Below are 20,973 nucleotides of genomic sequence, written 5' to 3' on the forward strand. Positions count from 1 at the left end.
CAGATTTGGGTTCCAGTATCATCTCTATACTGATGACGCCCAATTATACACTTCTTCCCCTGACATCACCCCTACCCTAATTCAAAATACCAAGGATTGTCTGTCTGCTGTCTCTAACATCATGTCCTCCGTCTATCTGAAACTAAATCTCTCCAAAACTGAACTTCTTATGTTTCTCCCCTCTACTAACCTCACTCTACCTAACATCGAAATAATCCTGGAGGGTTCAACCATAACTCCCAAGCAGCATGCCCGCTGTCTTGGGGTCATATTCGACACCAAACTTTCCTTTACTCCCTATATCCGATCACTCACTCGCTCTTGTCACCTGCATCTTAAAAAAATCTCCAGAATCCAACCTTTTCTCACCTTTGAAACTGCTAAGACTCTTACTGTCGCTCTTATTCATTCTCGTCTGGACTACTGCAACTCTCTTCTGATCGGTCTCCCTCTTACCAAACTTTCTCCTCTCCAATCCATCTTGAATGCAGCAGCCAGGGTCATATTTCTGTCCAGCTGCTTCACCGATGCCTCATCTTGTGCCAGTCATTATACTGGCTACCTATTCTCTACAGGGTCCAGTATAAACTCACCTCTCTCACCCACAAAGCTCTCCACTGTTCTGCACCGCCTTATATCTCCTCTCTCATCTCTGTCTATCGCCCTACACGTGCCCTCCATTCTACAAATGACCTAAGACTAACATCCCCCGTAATCCGAACCTCGCACCTCCGTCTCCAAGGCTTCTCTCGTTATGCGCCAGCTCTCTGGAATGCACTTCCCCAGGCGATCAGACTGATACCTAGCCCTGACCTATTCAAGCGCGTTTTGAAAACCCATCTCTTCAAACAAACCTACCACATCAACTACTCAGTAAACTAACTTTGCCCTGTTCCCTCCTTCCAAATATTCTGAATCTGCACCCTACTGTTCATCTGTCTCCACACCCTCCATGCACACGATAACTGCACTTGATACTTGACTATTGCACTTAAACACACGGGCTGATGACAGGCTCATGCAGCTTTATATGAAAATCCCTATTTATTATAATTGCCAGACCTGAATTAACAAGCATTTCTCACCTACTGTGTCCCCCCCCCATTTCCTTGTAGATTGTAAGCTTGCGAGCAGGGACCTCACTCCTAATGTCACTATTTAAATTGTCTTAACGTGTATTGAATTTATTGTCTGTACATGTCCCCGCTTAATTGTAAAGTGCTGCGGAATATGTTGGCGCTATATAACTAAAAATTATTATTATAACTTTGAAACAAGGCAAGGTTTTTAATATTAGACAGTGTAGGACTATCCCGAACAGAGTTACCGTGTCGTGGTGGGATAGCTTTCATGCTACTTTTGAACAGTATTACTAAAAACTCTGTATTATTAAGATGCACTTTTGCTTTTATTATTTAGTTACAGCAGGGTTTTTGCTCACTTTGTCTTTTGCAGGTTTTATGTTTTATGGCCAATGTCAACATGCATTTATATGCTGCATGTGTGTCAACTCAAACCAAGCTCAATTTTTGTGTTTTTTATCTGCCTTAGTAGTAGACTTTTTCCATGATTTCTGTTATATTTGGGGGTTTGTAACAGACCCCAATGAGAATTGTTACTATTTTTCCTTCCATGTATTTTGACCCATATGGACTCGACATCCTCATTCCTTTCACTAATATCCTCCCTTAAAGTTGAGTTTAGACAAGACTTTACATAAAGACAAACCCCTCCTCCTCTCCGATTTTTACGATCCTTTCTAAACAGACTGTAACCCTGTAAGTTAACTGCCCAGTCATAGCTTTCATCTAACCATGTCTCAGTTATTCCCACTATGTCATAGTTACCTGTAGATATTTCTGCTTCTAGTGCTTCCATCTTGTTTGTCAGGCTTCATGCAGTTTAGAGTATTTTGTTTTGTTCCAGTCTCCTCCCTGTGGATTCTTTTAGAAATTTTCTTACCTTCCTTCCAAGTATGTTGTTTTGGGTCTTCTTTGTCACACCTCATATCGTTCATCATTATATTTTCTGGCTTCATGTTCGAGTCTAGTGTTTTTATTCTCATCCCCTCTTCTAGTTTTAATGCCCTGCTGATGAGTGTAGCAAGTTTTCTGGGGAATGTGTGTTTCCCAGGTTTGTTGAGGTGTGGTCCGTCTCTGGCGAGGAGTGCGTCATACAAGTAATTCACACTGTGGTCCAGGAATCCGAATCCTTGTTGCCTGCACCATCGTCTTAGCCAGTTGTTCGTATCAAGGATCCTGTTCCATCTCCTGGTGCCATGCCTGTCTACTGGAAGGATAGAAGAAAAAAAAAACTACTTGTGCATCCAGTTCCTTTACTTTCCTCCCCAACTCTTCAAAGTCCTTGCAGATTGTCGGTAGGTCCTTTCTTACCGTGTCATTGGTGCCAACATGTATCAGAAGAAATGGGTGGACGTCCCTGGAACTGATGAGCTTTGGTTTCCTATCTGTCACATCCTTGATCTTCTCACCTTTGAGGCAGCATACTTCTCTTCCAGTTATGTCTGGTCTGCAGATGGCTGCTTCTGTGCCTCTCAATAGTGAGTCTCCCACCACTGCCACTCTTCTTCGCTTCTTGGATGTACTTTTTGTTGTCACTTCTGGGTGTTGCTGTGTGCCCTTTTCTTCTTTGCTTGCTGGTAGTGCCTTATCCTTAGGTGTGCCATCTTCGTCCTCCACAAGGCCTTGGTATCAGTTTCTCAGTTGTGTGGTTGGTGATGTCTCCATGGTCTCCTTGCTTCTTTTGGTCACATGCTTCCACTTGTCTGCTTTTGGAGCTTCTCTGACACTTTCTTCACCTTCTGTGACCAGTAGAGATGCTTCAGTTCTGCCTAGGAAGGCTACATTTTCTTTGAGTTTCAAAGTTGCAATTCTTTCTTCCAGACTCCGCACCTTTTCTTCTAAAAGGGCCAGTAGTCTACACTTCAGGCAGGTGAAGTTGGATTCTTCTTCTAGTCGATCTGTGAACATGTAGCACATGTTGAAGCTCCCCAAGTAGGTTGTCACATCTGCCATGTTGCTCCTATATCCTGCTGACTTACTGTGTGTTTTCATTCTTATGTAATCTGCTGTGTGTTTACACAAGAAGGAAATCTACTCAATCAGCCAAGCTTTCTTGTAATAATGTCCTAGAGGCAAAAATTGAATTGGCGATGCTTTCCAAGCAGCTGGTCCCAGCTGTACCCAATGATCTTCTGGCAGAAGGAGACTTCGCTTTTCCCAGAAGGCACCTGGAATATGCAAATTGTCCTCTTCAAACTTCAATCCCTCAATACAAAACAACATAAATAGATGTAAATGCATATTGGATGCACAATAAAATACATACAAAGAAAAATATACGTACATAGAAAATCCTCCGGTTTAAGAGTGGATAGTTTTAAAATCTAATAGGTTTCCCTATTCACAAGTCTTTGGAACGTATTAGACACATTTTCTGATACTGTTGAGGAAGCTATTGAGGGAGGGCTGAATTAACCCTTCACGGTTGACCAAGTGATCTCCAAATTAATCCACCGGGCGTTGCTAGCAACTGGAATGACCAGACGGAGACGGGGGTCTCTGTATGGGAGGATCAAGGCAGATCACCAACCCCCTTTATTATGTCACCTTTTTATAGTATTTTTCTTAATTATGCAAAGTACTCAGCTACCAATAACATCATTGTAATACATTCACTTTATAAGCCAATAGTATTGCAAGAAAATCGGAATATGTCCCTAGCTATGTGACGTAGAGAATAGAACAATAGCACATTCTTCAGGGTTTCATATCTTGCTCGGACTGGGACAGTCTGGTTTCATAACAGCTGCGAACTTTCACCTAATTACAAAATTTAACTCGTAAACAACAAAATGGCGTTGCAAGCACAAAAATGGAGGTCTGGAGAACAAGATGTCCCATACATCTAAATACTGTACTTCACAATACGTATTCTAAAAGACTTCTTAAAAAAAAAATAAAGGGAACACTTAAACAACAGAATATAACTCCAAGTAAATCAATTATCTGTGAAATCAAACTGTCCAATTAGGAAGCAACACTGATTGACAATCAGTTTCACATGCTGTTGTGCAAATGGAATAGACAACAGATGGAAATTACTGGCAATAATCAAGACACCCTCAATAAAGGAGTGTTGTGAGCACATCTGTGGACATCGGAAACTCAGACCATCCTCATGGAGTCTGTTTCCGTTATTTTTTTTTTTTGAGCAGTGTATAATAAGTCTTAAACTGATGGGATCTCGTTTACACAGACTGTGGCTGATTACACCTTTCCTAATATTATGTCTATGGCTTTTCATCCTATTATGGATCGCTTGGGTCATTTTTAGATCCTTGATATTGGATGAATCTCCCTTCTCTCCCTTCTGTGCTGCTGAATGTGCTCATATGGTCCCTACAAGACCAGGTCCAGTCTTTCTGGCCAAATTTCACTTTTCTGATCAACAACATTAAATGTGCAGTGAGGCCAAGTGTGAATTTCTCTACAATAGCAACAGAGTTTCTCTTTATCATAATCTTTCAATTTTTTTTATAAAACCGACTAACTTCATACAGGTTTGTGATAAACTACGTAAAACCATTACACCTGTGCCATGATATATCTCTAAGCTGTGCGTGGCTGATGGCTGTAATATACATTTATTCACGCCTGCAGGAGATGTGTTGGCATGGCTCGAGCCCTGGTTTCATGGATTCACTCCACATCATAAATTACATTGTTTTCAATCCTAAGAAATTCAGATTACTGCACAATCTCTCCTGAAATGGGGAGCAATATTATTTTCTCTAATCTTCTGGTCAGGACTCATAGTAGCTCCAATGGTCCACCATAAATGAGTGCAACTCCGGTTTAGTGTTGGCGTTCTCCCCTCATACATATGTCATTGAGGATATAACATGTTTTTTTACCTGTTCATTCTGTATGATAGTTTGATTGTGGTGGGGGGATCGGCCTGCCTCACTTATGTGAGTCTGTGACTCCTTGGTAGTGTTTAAAAATAGGTTTCAATTACCTCTCCCAATCTAAATTTAAGATCCCTCAGCTTTTATAAAAAGTTCTATTTAAATGTCTAATATTTCTTCTTGACATTCATCCAACAGAAAATATTGGCCCTTACGATAGTTTATATTGCTTAGAGCCACCGAGCCCCATACTTGAATTACCCCAGAGAAGAGACAACACAGGCTCCTGCAGCTTAAAGGGAATCTGTCACCGTTTTTTCGAGTATCAGCTGCCGGCACCGCCATCAGGGGGCTTATCTACAGCATTCGGTAATGCTGTAGATAAGCCCCCGATGTAACCTGAAAGATAAGAAAAAAAAAGAGTTAGATTATTCTCACCCGGGGATTTGGTCCGGTCCGATGGGTGTCACAGTCTCCCATCTTCATACGATGCCGACCTCTTCTTCCCTTCCTGTAGTTGCTCTGGCGCAGGCGCACTGCTCTGCCCTGTTGAGGGCAGAGCAGATTACTGCAGTGCCAGACCTCTCCCGGCAGTGCGCCTGTGCAGGAGCCACAAGAGGACATGAGGGACATGATTAACTTTTTTGTGACATATCTCTGATTTAAGGGCATAAAATGTAAAAGTTTGAAAATTGCAAAATTTTAAAAATTTGCGCCATATTTTCGTTTTTTTCATAAATAAACGCAAGTCATATTGAAGAAATTTTACCACTAACATGAAGTACAATATGTCATGAAAAAACAAATCTCCGAATCAGCGGGATCCGTTGAAGCGTTCCAGAGCTATAAGAACATAAAGTGACACTGGTCCGATTTCAAAATTAGGGGTTAAAACAAACAAGAGTTGGTCAATATAAACAGTCAAAATCCGTGCCTCAGCATTCCCAAGTCACATGAACAAAAGAGAGGGTCCTTGAATCGACAGATTGTATTGAATGGCATGTTGTTTTTTTGCTTCCCTCCCCTCCAGTCGCTGTTCCTAGCTCAGAAGAGCCGAGTGCAATTTATTTATTTATTTTTAAGCATGCAAAATATGATTGCCATGACCCCAGGGACTTTACCCTAACAGGGTCTTATAGGCTATAAATGCTTCTGGAGACCAGGGGGCCATACCGTAATGGTCACTCTGGATAAATAGGCCACAGCAGCCTTGTTTATTAACATATTTATATTACAAAATGAACATATCAGTATAACATTGACAAATATGGAAGCCGCGTACCAGTTTTTTTGTGCCAACAGCCGCACCTTAGGCCCTCAACCGCACCACACCGGTTTAAGGACCCGCCTGCTTATGCCCTCAACTGCACCAGTTCGAGGACCCTACTGAATGGCGCTGCCAATTAAATTGTCCCGCTGAGACCTCAGTCCAGTAGGGACCCCTTTTATTTAAATTATACTCTGACCACCAAATGAAGCAAAAAGAGGGGAGGGTAGATAACCGCCCCACCAAACGGGCCCCCTACTCCCCCCTTCTGCTACCATAACCTGGCTCTCCACAGATCCATTCCCCACCCAAGATGGTTGCCCCTCCACAGAACATTAAATGACATTAAATTGACTCTGAAAAAAGGAGGAGGGGAATTGAAGGTTCAACCATTTTGAAACTGCAACAACAGCTCCACCATGCCGCACCGCAACTGGCCCAGGGGGACCCAGCAGACTGTTGCTCATACCAAAGATTGTCACATTGAGACCTCTCTCAGTACCGACCCGTTTTCAATTTTAAGGACAAACCGCTCCACCATGCCACCCCCAATTGCCAAAAACAAACAATTGCTTTTAATTCAGTTCCTGAAATGTATATTAGTGAGGATGAAACACCATGTATGCACATATAAGTTATATTTTACAACCAAGGTATACAACAGGTTGATACTGGAAAATCTCCCATCATAAGGTCAGATATAGTCAGTGATGAGCAATGTTATGTTACATGCTGCAACAATAAATGAGAAGCCGCCTGCTCCTCTACAACAGTTACCGACAGACACTGCTCTCAATTCACCAGTAAGAAATATAATATGTAGGTCTAGTGTAATACAACCCCTGGCAAAAATTATGGAATCACCGGCCTTGGAGGATGTTCATTCAGTTGTTTGAAAAAAAAAAAAAAGCAGATCACTGACATGGCACAAAACTAAAGTCATTTAAAATGGCAACTTTCTGGCTTTAAGAAACACTAAAAGAAATCAAGATCGAAAAATGTGGTAGTCAGTAATTTTTAGTTTTTTAGACCATGCAGAGGGGAAAAATTATGGAGCCACTCAATTCTGTGGGAAAAAAAATGTGGCATCTTGAAAAACAAACAAAAAAAAAACACTCCAACACATCACTAGTATTTTGTTGCACCACCTCTGGCTTTTATAACAACTTGCAGTCTCTGCGGCATGGACTTAATGATGGTCAAACAGTACTCTTCATCAATCTGGCTCCAACTTTCTCTGATTGCAGGTTGGAGCCTTGTCATGGACCATTTTCTTCAACTACCACCAAAGATTTTCAGTTGGATTGAGATCCGGACTATTTGTAGGCCATGACATTGACAGTTTTTGCTCTATGGAAGGATGCATTATGATCTTGAAAAAAGATTATCATCCCCAAACATCCTTTCAATTGATGGGATAAGAAAAGTGTCCAAAATATCAACATAAACTTGTGCCTTTATTGAAGATATAACGACAGTCATCTCCCCAGTGCCTTTACCTGAGATGCAGCCCTATATCATCAATGACTGTGGAAATTTGCATGTTCTCTTCAGGCAGTCATCTTTATAAATCTCATTGGAATGGCACCAAACAAAAGTTCCAGCATCATCACCTTGCCCAATGCAGATTCACGATTCATCACAATATGACTTTCATCCAGTCATCCACAGTCCATGATTGCTTTTCCTTAGCCCATTGACCTTGTTTTTTTCAGATTAGGTGTTAATGATGGCTTTCATTTAGCTTTTCTGTATGTATATCCCATTTCCTTTAGGCGGTTTCTTATAGTTCGATCACAGATGTTGACTCCAGCTTCCTCCCATTCATTACTCATTTGTTTTGTTGTGCATTTCCTGTTTTGTAGACCTATTGCTTTAAGTTTCCGGTCTTGACGCTTTCATGTCTTCCTTGGTCTGCCAGTATGTTTGCCTTTAACAACCTTCCCATGTTGTTTGTATTTGGTCCAGATTTTAGACACAGCTGACTGAACAACCAACATCTTTTGCAACATTGCGTGATGATTTACCCTCTTTTAAGAGTTTGTCAATCCCCTCCTTTGTTTCTATTGACATCTCTCGTGTTGGAGCCATGATTCATGTCAGTCCACTTGGTGCAACAGCTCTCCAAGGTGTGATCACTCCTTTTTAGATGCAGACTAACGAGCAGATCTAATTTGATGAAGGTGTTGGTTCTAGAGAGGAAAATTTACAAGGTGATTCCATAATTTTTTTCCAAAGAATTGAGGGATTCCATAATTTTTCCCCTCTGCATGGTCTAAAAAACTAACCATTACTGACTACCACATTTTTTGATCTTGATTTCTTTTAGTGTTTCTTAAAGCCAAAAAGTTGCCATTTGAAATTACTTTAGTTTTGTGCCATATCAGTGTTCGGCATAGGGTTCCTGCCTCTGCATAGGAGGGAACTCGAGCCTTGCCTTCCGCGGTCTCCCATTCATCTCCAGCTGGAGAGGAGGCTGCTCAGCAGAGACGTCTGTCCCAACACCTTGCCCAGGCTAATGCTAGGCGTCTGGTTGCTCCTCCTGGCTCTGCTATTGTATCATGCGTGAGTCAGCAGCAAGCGGACGCTCCTGGGACTAAGTCCTGTTTTTCCTTTACTGAGCATGCCCGTGGGACCACCTCTCAATGGAGGTCGGAGGTCACATGCGCAGGTCCCGTTCCTCCATGGATTGGTCCACTGGGAAGGTCCCGGAAGGATGCCGCTATAATAGAGTCGCATGGCCCCTCGGCCATGCGCTAATATAGACTCTTGTGGCTTATGGTGTGATTGATGACGGATGCTTGATACTGTGACTGACTCATTATGAAACCTCTACCCTTGGTTGTGTCTGTTAGGGTCTAGTAGTTAGTCAGCGCCTGTCAGTGGCTAGGCTATATGCCACAGTGCTACAAGAACAAAAAAACACATCACTCCGTAATAATAATGCGGGGTGCACAGAAATAGATAATCAATCCAGATCAGATGCAGAAGAAAAAATCCGGCACTCCCAAATGTAGAAAAAACTAATTTGAATTTATTCACAATCAGGTAGTCCACATGTTTACATTCCAATATGTGTAATGTTTTGGTCACTATCCGGACCTTCTTCAGACTATACATAAATAATATAACAAAAGAAAAAAGTCAAATAGACATATATATAAATTAATATTACAAACAAGTGGTCACATTTCAGATTGGTACATCATCGTCCTGGCTAGGGACTCAAAAAGGGGGAAGGGAAGAGCTAAATACAGTGACTAGTGCCACATAAGTAAGTCATATACATAATTAGGGGATATATACCCCAACATAGAAACATCAAAATTGCACAAAGTTTATCCTAGAGAAACATTGAAAATCACAAGACTAAAGATCATTGATTCTCCTAGTGTAAGGATTCCATGAAGCATAACGTGTATAGTTAAATCATAACCTGAAAGAGAATCTCAATGCAAGACAATGCCAAGGATGTCTAAACTATAGGAACGCCGGAGGGGTATGGAAAAGGCTTAATATAACAATGGTTCAATGGTACCATGCCACAAATGAATACTCTAGTATCTTGGGAAAAAAAAAAGTAGCAACCAGTAAGGGACATAGCTAATTGCCATGGGTCTTACCAATGTAAAGATTGTGAATATCTTGATTGTGTGGATTGATAAATGATCCTAGGGCAGCGCTGCTAAAAGAAGAAGTAGGGCCTATGAGAACTATGCAGAACTGGAATGCCAACACTTAAGGGTAAGACTGCTGGTTCTCTAATCGTTAACAGCCATGGTTACGGTGACAGCTACGCGCTGGAGGCAGTTTATAGACAGGCTGTGGAGAAGGCGCTAACGGTGCCCGTGCCAAAACGGGTTTAAATAACCGGTGGATGTGCACGCTAAAGCGCACATGTGCAGACAAAGCAGGAAGTGCAGTTGGCAAGATGGACGCCGGGTGGAAGTGCGTCACATGATATGGCCGTGACCGGAAGTGGTCAGTGAAACGCACGGTGGGACACACAGCAGCGGTGTTCAGAGGACCAATCGTGTACATATAACCACAGGTGGCACGCAGTTCAGTGGCAAAAAACTGAAAAGAATAAAGAGACATTATTAGCGTGTAATTATACGGTATCTGTAGAACAACTTATAAAAAAAACATGGGAGAAATGAGAAAAATAAAATAAAAATAAAGCAAAATGGGGAAAAAAAATTCTTTAACCCCTTCATGACCCAGCCTATTTTGACCTTAATGACCTGGCCATTTTTTGCAATTCTGACCAATGTCCCTTTATGAGGTAATAACTCAGGAACGCTTCAACGCATCCTAGTGATTCCGAGATTTGTTTTTTCGTGACATATTGGGCTTCATGTTAGTGGTAAATTTAGGTCGATAATTTTTGCGTTTATTTGTGAAAAAAATGGAAATTTGGTAAAAAATTTTGCAATTTTCAAATTTTGAATTTTTATTCTGTTAAACCAGAGCGTTATGTGACACAAAATAGTTACTAAATAACATTTCCCACATGTCTACTTTACATCAGCACAATTTTGGAAACAACATTTTTTTTCGTTAGGAAGTTATAAGGGTTAAAAGTTGACAAGCAATTTCTCATTTTTACAATAAAATTTACAAAACCATTTTTTTAGGGACCACCTCACATTTGAAGTCACTTTGAGGGGTCTATATGGCAGAAAATACCCAAAAGTGACACGATTCTAAAAACTGCACCCCCCAAGCTACTCAAAACTACATTCAAGAAGATTATTAACCCTTCAGGTGCTTCACAGGAACTAAAGCAACATGGAATGAAAAAATGGACATTTTAATTTTTCCAACCAAAATTTTCTTTTAGCATCAGTTTTTTCATTTTCACATGGGTAACAGGATAAAATGTATCCTAAAATTTGTTGGGCAATTTCTCCTGAGTACACCAATACCTCATATGTGGTCATAAACCACTGTTTGGGCGCACGGCAGGGCTCAGAAGGCAAGGAGCGCCATTTTACTTTTTGAATGGAAAATATGCTTGAATATTTAGCGGTTGCCATGTCGCGTTTGGAGAGCACCTGTGTGCCTAAACATTGGAGCTCCCCCACAAGTGACCCCATTTTGGAAACTAGACCCTCCAAGGAACTTATCTAGATGCATAGTGAGCACTTTGAACCCCCAGGTGCTTCACAAATTGATCCGTAAAAAAAAAATACTTTTTTTTTCACAAATTTTAATTGGCCTCAGTTTTTTTCATTTTCACATGGGCAACAGGATAAAATGGATCCTAAAATTTGTTGGGCAATTTCTCCTGAGTACATCGATACCTCATATGTGGTCATAAACCACTGTTTGGGCACACGGCAGGGCCCGGAAGGGAAGGAGCGCCATGTGACTTTTTGATTGGAAAATTAGCTCCAATCGTTAGCGGACACCATGTCGCATTTGGAGAGCCCCTGTGTGCCTAAACATTGGAGCTCCCCCACAAATGACCCCATTTCGGAAACTAGACCCCCGAAGGAACTTGTATAGATGTGTGGTGAGCACTTTGAACCCCCAAGTGCTTCACAGAAGTTTATAGCGCAGATCAGTGAAAATAAAAAATCATTTTTTTATTTTTTTTTTTTGCTCAAAAAGGATTTTTTAGCCCGCTATTTTTTATTTTCACAAGGCTAACAGGAGAAATTGAACCACAAAAGTTGTTGTGCAATTTGTCCTGAGTACAACGATACCCCATATGTGGGGGGGAACCACTGTTTGGGAGCACGGGAGAGCTCAGAAGGGAAGGAGCGCCATTTTGGAATGCAGACTTTGATGGAATGTTCTGCGGGCGTCATGTTGTGTTTGCAGAGCCCCTGTGTGCCTCAACAGTAGAAACCCCCACAAGTGACCCCATTTTGGAAACTAGAACCCCCAAGGAGCTTATCTAGATGTGTAGTGAGCACTCTGAATCCCCAAGTGCTTCACAGAAGTTTATAAATGCAGAGCCATGAAAATAAAAAAAAAATTTTTTTCCTCAAAAATGATTTTTTCGCCCGCTATTTTTTTTATTTTCCCAAGGGTAACAGGATAAATTGGACCCCAAAAGTTGTTGTCCAGTTTGTCCTGAGTACACTGGTACCCCATATGTGGGGGGAAACCACTGTTTGAGCGCACGGCATGGCTCAGAAGGGAAGGAGCGTCATTTGACTTTTTGAATGGAAAATTAGCTCCAATCGTTAGCGGATACCATGTCGTGTTTGCAGAGCCCCTGTGTGCGTAAACTTTGGAGCTCCCCCACAAATGACCCCATTTTGGAAACTAGACCCCCTAAGGAACTTATGTAGATGCATAGTGAGCACTTTGAACCCCCAGGTGCTACACAGAAGTTTATAACGCAGAGCCGTTACAATAAAAATATTTTTTTTTCCTCAAAAAATAAATTTTTAGCCCGCTATTTTTTATTTTCACAAGGGTAACAGGATAAATTGGACCCCAAAAGTTGTTGTCCAGCTTGTCCTGAGTACGCTGGTACCCCATATGTGGGGGGACCACTGTTTGGGCACACGTTGGGGCTCGGAAGGGAAGTAGTGACGTTTTGAAATGCCGACTTGATGGAATGGTCTGTGGGCGTCATGTCACGTTTGGAGAGCCCCTGATGTACCTAAACAGTGCAAACCCCCCACAAGTGACCCCATTTTGGAAACTAGACCCCCCCAAGGAACTTATCTGGATGTGTGGTGAGCACGTTGAAACCCCCCAAGTGCTTCACATTTATAACGCAGAACCGTGAAATTAAAAAAATCATTTTTTTTCCACAAAAATAATTATTTTAGCCCCCATGTTTTTATTTTCCCAAGGGTAACAGGAGAAATTAGACCCCCAAAGTTGTGCAATTTTTCCTGAGTACCCTGATACCCCATAAGTGGGGGTACACCACTGTTTGGGCACATGTCGGGGCTCGAAATGGAGGGAGCACCGTTTGACTTTTTGAACGCAAAATTGGCTGGAATAAATGGTGGCTCCATGTCGCGTTTGGAGACCTAACCCTAACCCTAACCTCAACCCTAATCCCAACACACCCCTAACGAAATCCCAACTCTAACCCTAACCACAAGCCTAACCGTAATCCCAACCCAACCCTAATCCCAATTACAACCCTAACCCTTAGTCCAACCCTAACCCTATTTCTAACCCTAACCCTAATTCCAACCCTAACCCTAGCCCTAATGGAAAAATTTAAAAAAAATTGTTTTTTTTTATTAATTGTCCCTACCTATGGGGGTGATAAGGGGGGGCGGTATTTACTTTTTTTTTTTATTTTGATCACTATGAAAGTTTATTATAGTGATCAAAATAAATGAATCTGCAGCGTTGCAGATTCGATTCGGCGCACTGCGCATGCGCCCGCCATCTTCCAAGATGGCGGCGCCCATGACGCTGGACGGCGGGACACCGGGACGGATAGCGGGAGATCGGAGGCACAACGGAGGGTGAGAGGGGGTGATCGGAGGGCTGGGGGGGCGGAGGGAAGGCGAGGGGGGCAGATTATGACGGCGGCTGCCGATCGGTGCCGTCAGACAGTGGCGGCAGCCGATCGGTGCTGTCAGTCGGTGTGTGTGTGGGGGGGGGGGGGGTCGGGTCTCGGTGTCCAGCCATGTCCGATGCTATTTTAGCATCGGCCATGGCTGGATTGTAATATTTCACCAATTTTCATTGGTGAAATATTACGATCGCTCTGATTGGCAGTTTCACTTTTAACAGCCAATCAGAGCGATCGTAGGCACGTGGGGGCTAAGCCACACCCCCAGGTGTTAACTCTGAAGGGTCCTTTGTGTGCGGGTCAGGGGGGCAATCAATTCATGACGCCACATAGGCGTCATGGGTTGTATTGTCACGACTTTTCATGATGCCTACGTGGCGTCAAAGGTCGTGAAGGGGTTAAAAAAGGGAAAAAATAAGAATTTTTTTTTTAGAAAAGTTGAGGAAAAAAAATGAGGACAAGGGGGAAATAATAAAATTTAAAAAATTGCAAAAAAAAAATAGGATTACATGGTAAATGATATAGTATCTATACCCCTGCAAGACTATTCTCTATCGTGATTGCTGTTGCTGTAGGAAACAAAACAGTATCTTAGTAAACAGGATATGTGTACATATAATTAAAACAAACTCACAATGTCATATTCTCTATTTAATCCCTTGGGTTCCATGCTCTGTTCCATGTTATATTATTTATGTAGAGTCTGAAGAAGGTCCAGATAGTGACCGAAACTTTACACATATTGGAATGTAATTCTTGTGGACTACCTGATTGTGACTAATTTCAAATTAATTTTTTCTGCATTTGGGAGTGCTGGATTTTTTCTTCTGCATATGCCACAGTGCATCCCAGTCCTCTGCACTTGCTAGCGTCCGGTTTGTGCCTCTCCTCATCTCCTCAGGGCACTGTTGTACTGCGCCAGGTAGCAGTAGCCGCCAGTGCGGCACCGTGCGCAACTCTAGCGCTTTCCTCCCCACTCTGGGTGGTTAGTTTCGTCCGCCAGAGCGGTGCAGTGCACACTGGTGCGTTATTTCTCTGTTGGTCTCTTGCTGGCTTCGCTGCAGCGGCGCCGAGCGCTAGTGGACTAGAGGGACTCTAACCTTGTGTCCTTGGGGCAGAGTCCTGTGTCTGTATACTAGCGCTCATCCAGCCGAGCACTGTGAGTTTAACAGGCTTCGGCATTTACATTGTGCGGTGCCGCGGTTCTTTGAATCAACAGAACTCGCTCCCATACACACCGGGTGACGCTAACACCCATGTGTTCCTTTATTACTTGCCGTATAGTTTCCGACATTACTGAGCAGCAGGTTTACATCTCTGCACGGTGGACCCCGGGCTGCGAATGCACCTTATTATTTTGTGCATTCCGCCAGCCCTTAACAGTCTGTGATCTGCTTTTTTTCTATAAAATAAAACAACTGAATGAACATCCTTCAAGTGATTCCATAAGTTTTGCCAGGGGTTGTACAATAGATGAGATAGGCCTGAAAACTGGGCCCATGATATGTCCTCTAGAGCAAGGTGCAGCATCACACTAGGAGTGCCCACTGAATGCCCCGCCATGTGCTGAGTTATTAGTGCCCCACTCACCACCCTGCTCTGTGCTGAGTTACTCCCCAAATATTTATTTTATATATGATGAAACATATATATTAAAGCTCCAGGTAATCCACTCAGGCATGTGCTATCCACCATCTTAGGTAAAATAAAATAAGAACTTGGTGGGTATACACTGATACAATACACAGAAACAGGATGGATATATCAGGCAGGACAGCGTGCCACATAAGGACTAAAAGCTGCCATAACTACAGAACGAAAGAACTAAGCTGGAAGTCAGGTCCAGGTTATATGTACAGCAAGGAAAAAACCTGTATGCACAGTATCTTTATACACAGCATGCTCCGTATATAGTAGAGTGAGAAGTGATAACATGTACCTCAGGTATGTATCCATGATAAGGTACAGCACATTTGGACGGAGCCTTTACACAGATACCACATAATATAGTGAAAGCAACCTGGTTGTAGTGAATCTGTACACACAAAATGATCAGCATATAGCAAAGATGAGGTTACATACAGGTCACAAGACTCCATAAATGGGAAGGAGGGAGAGAATAATCAGCACAGCAAGGCCAGTATCCTCAAACAAACACCCTCCCCCAACTCTTCCCCTCTCACCCTTATCTCCAGCACATGTGCCCACAGAACTAATGGCAGACAATGTGTCCATGCTCTGTCCTCTCGTACATATACCATCCCCCAACTGCTCTCCTCTCATCAGTGTCCAGTAAAACCAATTCCACATGTTTAATGGCAGACCCTGTAAACCTATAGCAGCCACACTAGTGAACATGGTGTCCACATGAATCTCTGAGGTAATACTAATCCCATATATGATGTTGGAGCTGATACTACACTAATACATGATGTCTGAGATGAATGTGCTCCTATCATCTGTAATGTGAGGTGATAACCCCAGTATTACACTTCCTTACACTGCAGACGTGAGGGAACATGTCAAACGCATGAATTCTGGGGTAATATTGATCCCATACATGATGTAGGAGCTGAAACTACACAATGTCTGAAGTGAAAGTGCTCCTATCCTCTGTAATGTGAAGTGAGGACCCCATGAGTGGCTACATGAATTTCTGAGGTAATATTAATCCCATACATGATATAGGAGCCAGCTATAATGTGAAGTAATAAATCCTCAGTATTATACTTCCCTGTCTGATGTCTTCTCCATTTCATCCATTTTTCAGGTAGAAAGACAATTTACCTCCTCTATATAAACCCCCACCTCCCCCTCACAGAGAGAGACCAGCCCCCATCATCACAAAAGAAACAGATGCCTCACCTAAATAAGACCCACCCTCCTCACAGTGGCACACCAGGCACAAACTCTTGCTTAAAATCTACGCCGCTATACACACCACTCCAGGAGTTAAAAGATCTGCCCATCCCAAAAGTCATGCCCTCCTGCGCCTATTGCTCCGATGGTTTCTTTAACCCCTCTACATGGATCTGAACTTACACAGAGACCCCTAAGCTTGGGGCACAGTGTTACCTGCTGTTCTGTGAAGTAAGATGGGAAGAAGAATAGTCCGAGAACCATGTCAGAACCTGGAGGGCAGAGAAAATACTAACTCGGGAGACATAAGAATAGGTCATTAAACAGGCTGGGGTCACAACAGGAAATAAATACACAAGCCGGGAGCTGAGCACAGAGGAGAAAACTAGAGGAGATCAAGGCTGTATCTGGCAGTATCCGGCAATATGCTTCAAGCTTTTAGTAAGGTGTGGTGCTTTTCAATTGGCTAAAACAGGGAGCAGATTACTGCAGCTGTTCAGCACACTGTGACGGACTCAGCTCCTGCTGAGCCCATTTTTTGAGTGGACCCTCTGGGTCATGGCACCCACCCACCGAGGGCGAGCTTACCTTGTGAGAATCCACCCCCTATACAGGGAGTGTCAGGGGCAAGACCAAGGGGGTGAGCCACCATGACTGCTGGGACCAGACGGCCGGCTCAGGGGACACTAGACGAGTGTCTGACGACAAGGACGAGCAGGAAGCAAGACAAGACGTAGGTGCAAGGTAACTTCATTAGGATAACTCAGGATCACATAAAGTGTAAACAAGCAAAACGTGCAAGGTGCGCGTGTGGGCACGCCAAGGTCCATAGCATGGTACGTGCCAGGTGGCACGCCTAGGTACAGGTAACGGCACGATGGCAAAGGACTCCGGACTGCTGGCAACAATCGACATCATCAAGGCATCAGGCTGCGGACATCAGCTCTGGACGTCAGGCCGCAGTCATCCAGCTCATGATCTCTGGCAGCGATCGGCAGGTTCCGGGCATCCGACAGGCAAACCAGGTTCCAGGCAAGGAGGCACGACAGATATCCGGGCATGGTGCGTGATAGGGAACACGCCGAGGTCCAAGGCTAGGTGCAAGGCAAGGTGCGTGTGTAGGGGACACGCCAGGGTTCAAAGCTAGGTGCAAGGCAAGGTGCGTGTGTAGGGGACACGCCAGGGTTCAAGGCTAGGTGCGCGTGTAGGGGACACGCCAGGGTTCACAGACGAGACAGGTTGCGTGTGTGGAGACACGCCAAGGCATGAGACGGAGTGCGAGTGTATACACACGCCAAGGCACAAGGTACGAGACAGAGTGCGTGTGTAGAGACACGCCAAGGCACAAGGTACGAGACAGAGTGCGTGTGTAGAGACACGCCAAGGTACGAGACAGAGTCCTGAGCGTGCAAAGGGCACGCCAGGGTCAGGCGAGGCAGAGTCCTGCGCGTGCAGAGAGGCACGCCAGTAACAGGGTTCAAGGACCAGGCAAAACAGGAATCAGAGCAGAGCAAACTTAACAAAGAGTTGTGCAAGTGTAGCACGAAAAGGCACAGTGCGAGAACCAGCGTGAGTGCAAGGGAGCACGGAGACCACGGCTGGGAGCGCCGGCAGGTGGTACTGACGATGGCAGTTGCAGGCGGGCACGACTAGAGGCGGCACCGCCGCGGGGCCACGCAGCCAGACCACTATAGCACTGGACGGGGCATGGCTGAGGCACACAGGCGAGCACGGCTAGAGGCGGCACGGCTGAGGCACACCAGGCAGGCACAGACGACCAGGCACGTGCAAGGAGGCACGGAGCCACAAGGCAGGGCTAGGCAAAGACACAGGACAGAGACACGTACAGACAGTACGGCAAAGCCTAGTGCGAAAAGTGCAAGGGTGCACGAAACATCAGGGACAATACAAAGAACAAGGCAGAGACCGCATGCAAAGAGCATGCCAGGGACAGGGACAGACTAGCAGCAGAGCGTAGGCCGAAGCCCAGAGCCGGGCCAAGGAAGGACCTTGGGACTAGACAAGGTACACAGGCGAGGCAGAGTCCTGCGCGTGCAGAGAGGCACGCCAGGGACAGGCGAGGCAGAGTCCTGCGCGTGCAGAGAGGCACGCCAGGGACAGGCGAGGCAGAGTCCTGCGCGTGCAGAGAGGCACGTGTTGTGAGTTCATTTTCCCCTCCGTCACTGAGGCCTGGTGAACTCCCTATTCTAGTGAAGGAAGGTAGTGAGCCTGATCATCAGACACCTGGGACTGATGAGGACGATTGGCTGAGTGGAGTCACTGACTGGATTTAAGGCAGCCTACGCCCTTTCTGCCCTGCGGGTGATTTCTCTTTGGACTCTTGGACTCCAGTCTGATTCCTGCTCTCCTAAAGCTAAGTTTTCTGTTTTGCCTTTTTGCATCTAAGATTTGTTTTTGTTTTTCTTGCTTTTTGGATTCTGCCACTCCCTGCTGGAATGTGCAGTGTTCGTGAGCTCTGTCTTCTGAATGTACCTGAGTGCTGATTTAGTTTTTGAAGCTTAGTTGCTTCAGGGCCATTTTTATATCAGCTTGTTGGCTTTTGTCTCTGATAGGGTTTTGGCAGATTGCAGACAGCAGCCTTCCTATCCGTTCCTATCTAGGTAGTTTTTGGGCCCCGTCTTTGCTCAGCCTGTCTTTCTGTCTGTGTAAGTGTTTTCATCTTGCTTCACCGTCATATGTGGGGGGCTGCCTATTGCTTTGGGGTCTGCTCTGGGGCAGTTAGATTTCCCCTTTCCTTCTTTAGGCCTATGTATCTCTCCGGCTGTGATCGAGGGGTCTAGGTCATCGTAGGAACCCCCCACGGCTACTGCTAGTTGTGTTGATAGGTTCAGGGGTCTGCAATCTGATAATTGCCAACTTCTCTGGTTTTCAGGACTTAGCTAGCATTTCTGTTTTTGCCTCCTACGGTGACTCGATCATAACAGGCACGCCAGGGGCAGGCGAGGCAGAGTCCTGCGCGTGCAGAGAGGCACGCCAGGGGCAGGCGAGGCAGAGTCCTGCGCGTGCAGAGAGGCACGCCAGGGGCAGGCGAGGCAGAGTCCTGCGCGTGCAGAGAGGCACGCCAGGGGCAGGCGAGGCAGAGCCCTGCGCGTGCAGAGAGGCACGCCAGGGGCAGGCGAGGCAGAGTCCTGCGCGTGCAGAGAGGCACGCCAGGGGCAGGCGAGGCAGAGTCCTGCGCGTGCAGAGAGGCACGCCAGGGGCAGGCGAGGCAGAGTCCTGCGCGTGCAGAGAGGCACGCCAGGGGCAGGCGAGGCAGAGTCCTGCGCGTGCAGAGAGGCACGCCAGGGGCAGGCGAGGCAGAGTCCTGCGCGTGCAGAGAGGCACGCCAGGGACAGAGACACGGAACAGAAGCAGACAAGGACTACAAGGCAAAGCAGAGCAGAGACAGAACATGGCACGAAGGACAACTCAAGACATGGCACAAGACAAGAGACGGAATACGAGCACGGAGCGTGTGCAGAGATGCACGACAGAGCAGAGTGCAAGGGCACAGAATAGGGGGAGCGCCCCACAGACCAAGCAGCCATGCAGGGACACCACATAATACTCAGGCCCAGAGCATAGGAAGGGGCGGCCTGATATAGGGCATAGCACCTCCTCCTCCAGGTCAGGACCAGGGGACCACTTCCGGGTTCAGATCCACAGGATAACAGAGCACAGTCACATGATCAGAGTTCCAGACATGACGAGACGACTGCAGATCCAGTGCTGAAACCTAGACAGGTCACATGATCAGAGTTCTAGACATGGCGAGATGATTGCTGAACCAGACAGTGCAGGATCCTAGGAAAGGTCACATGATCAACGTTTCAGACATGATGAGATGATTGCAGAACCAGACAGTGCAGGATCCAGGCAGGAACACATGATCAGGAATCTTAGACATGACGAGAAGATCACAGAAGGCAGAGCAGAAACGCAGGCATCCTGCAGCTCAGACATGAGGTGAGTGTGCACACTGCTCTAGTGAACATGCAGGACAGCAGACAAGATATGCGCATGCACATCGCTCCAGGAGTTCTTGAGACAAAACAGACATGGCAGACATGACAAACATGGCGGACATGACACACACACACCCATACTGCCAGACTTCATGGTACTACAGGTTCCAGGAACCCTAATCTTAGTGGCTGAACAGAGGCTGCACCATCAAGAGCTTCTGGTTCCAACACCACCTCTGTTGCCAGCGTTGCCTGCAGAATGAGTAAGGCTGCGTCTGCTGTCCAAAGCAGACGTTGCAGGAGCAGATCCCAGAGGAGATGGGACACACCATTTACAGAATCCCTAACATGACAAAATTACAGAAAACCAGAGCAGATGAAATCCCTATAAAGTGACTCCATTTCGCAAATTATAACCCTCAATAAATCTATATGAATAGTGACTATTTTG

The 20,973-nt window shown here is 45.1% G+C and overlaps 2 protein-coding genes across 2 annotated transcripts in view; one reads left to right on the plus strand and one right to left on the minus strand.

Moving 5' to 3' along the window:
- Window positions 1–20,973, plus strand: part of LOC141059300 (uncharacterized) — a 370,224-nt gene that overhangs the window by 342,136 nt on the left and 7,115 nt on the right. The gene's annotated exons all lie outside the window — the stretch shown is intronic.
- LOC141059299 (uncharacterized) overlaps window positions 1–20,973 on the minus strand; it is a 779,988-nt gene that overhangs the window by 92,334 nt on the left and 666,681 nt on the right. The window lies entirely within an intron of this gene.

This window comes from Dendrobates tinctorius, unplaced genomic scaffold (assembly GCF_039654945.1).
Source record: "Dendrobates tinctorius isolate UK_male_01 unplaced genomic scaffold, ASM3965494v1 ptg000226l, whole genome shotgun sequence".
NCBI classification, from domain to species: domain Eukaryota; kingdom Metazoa; phylum Chordata; class Amphibia; order Anura; family Dendrobatidae; genus Dendrobates; species Dendrobates tinctorius.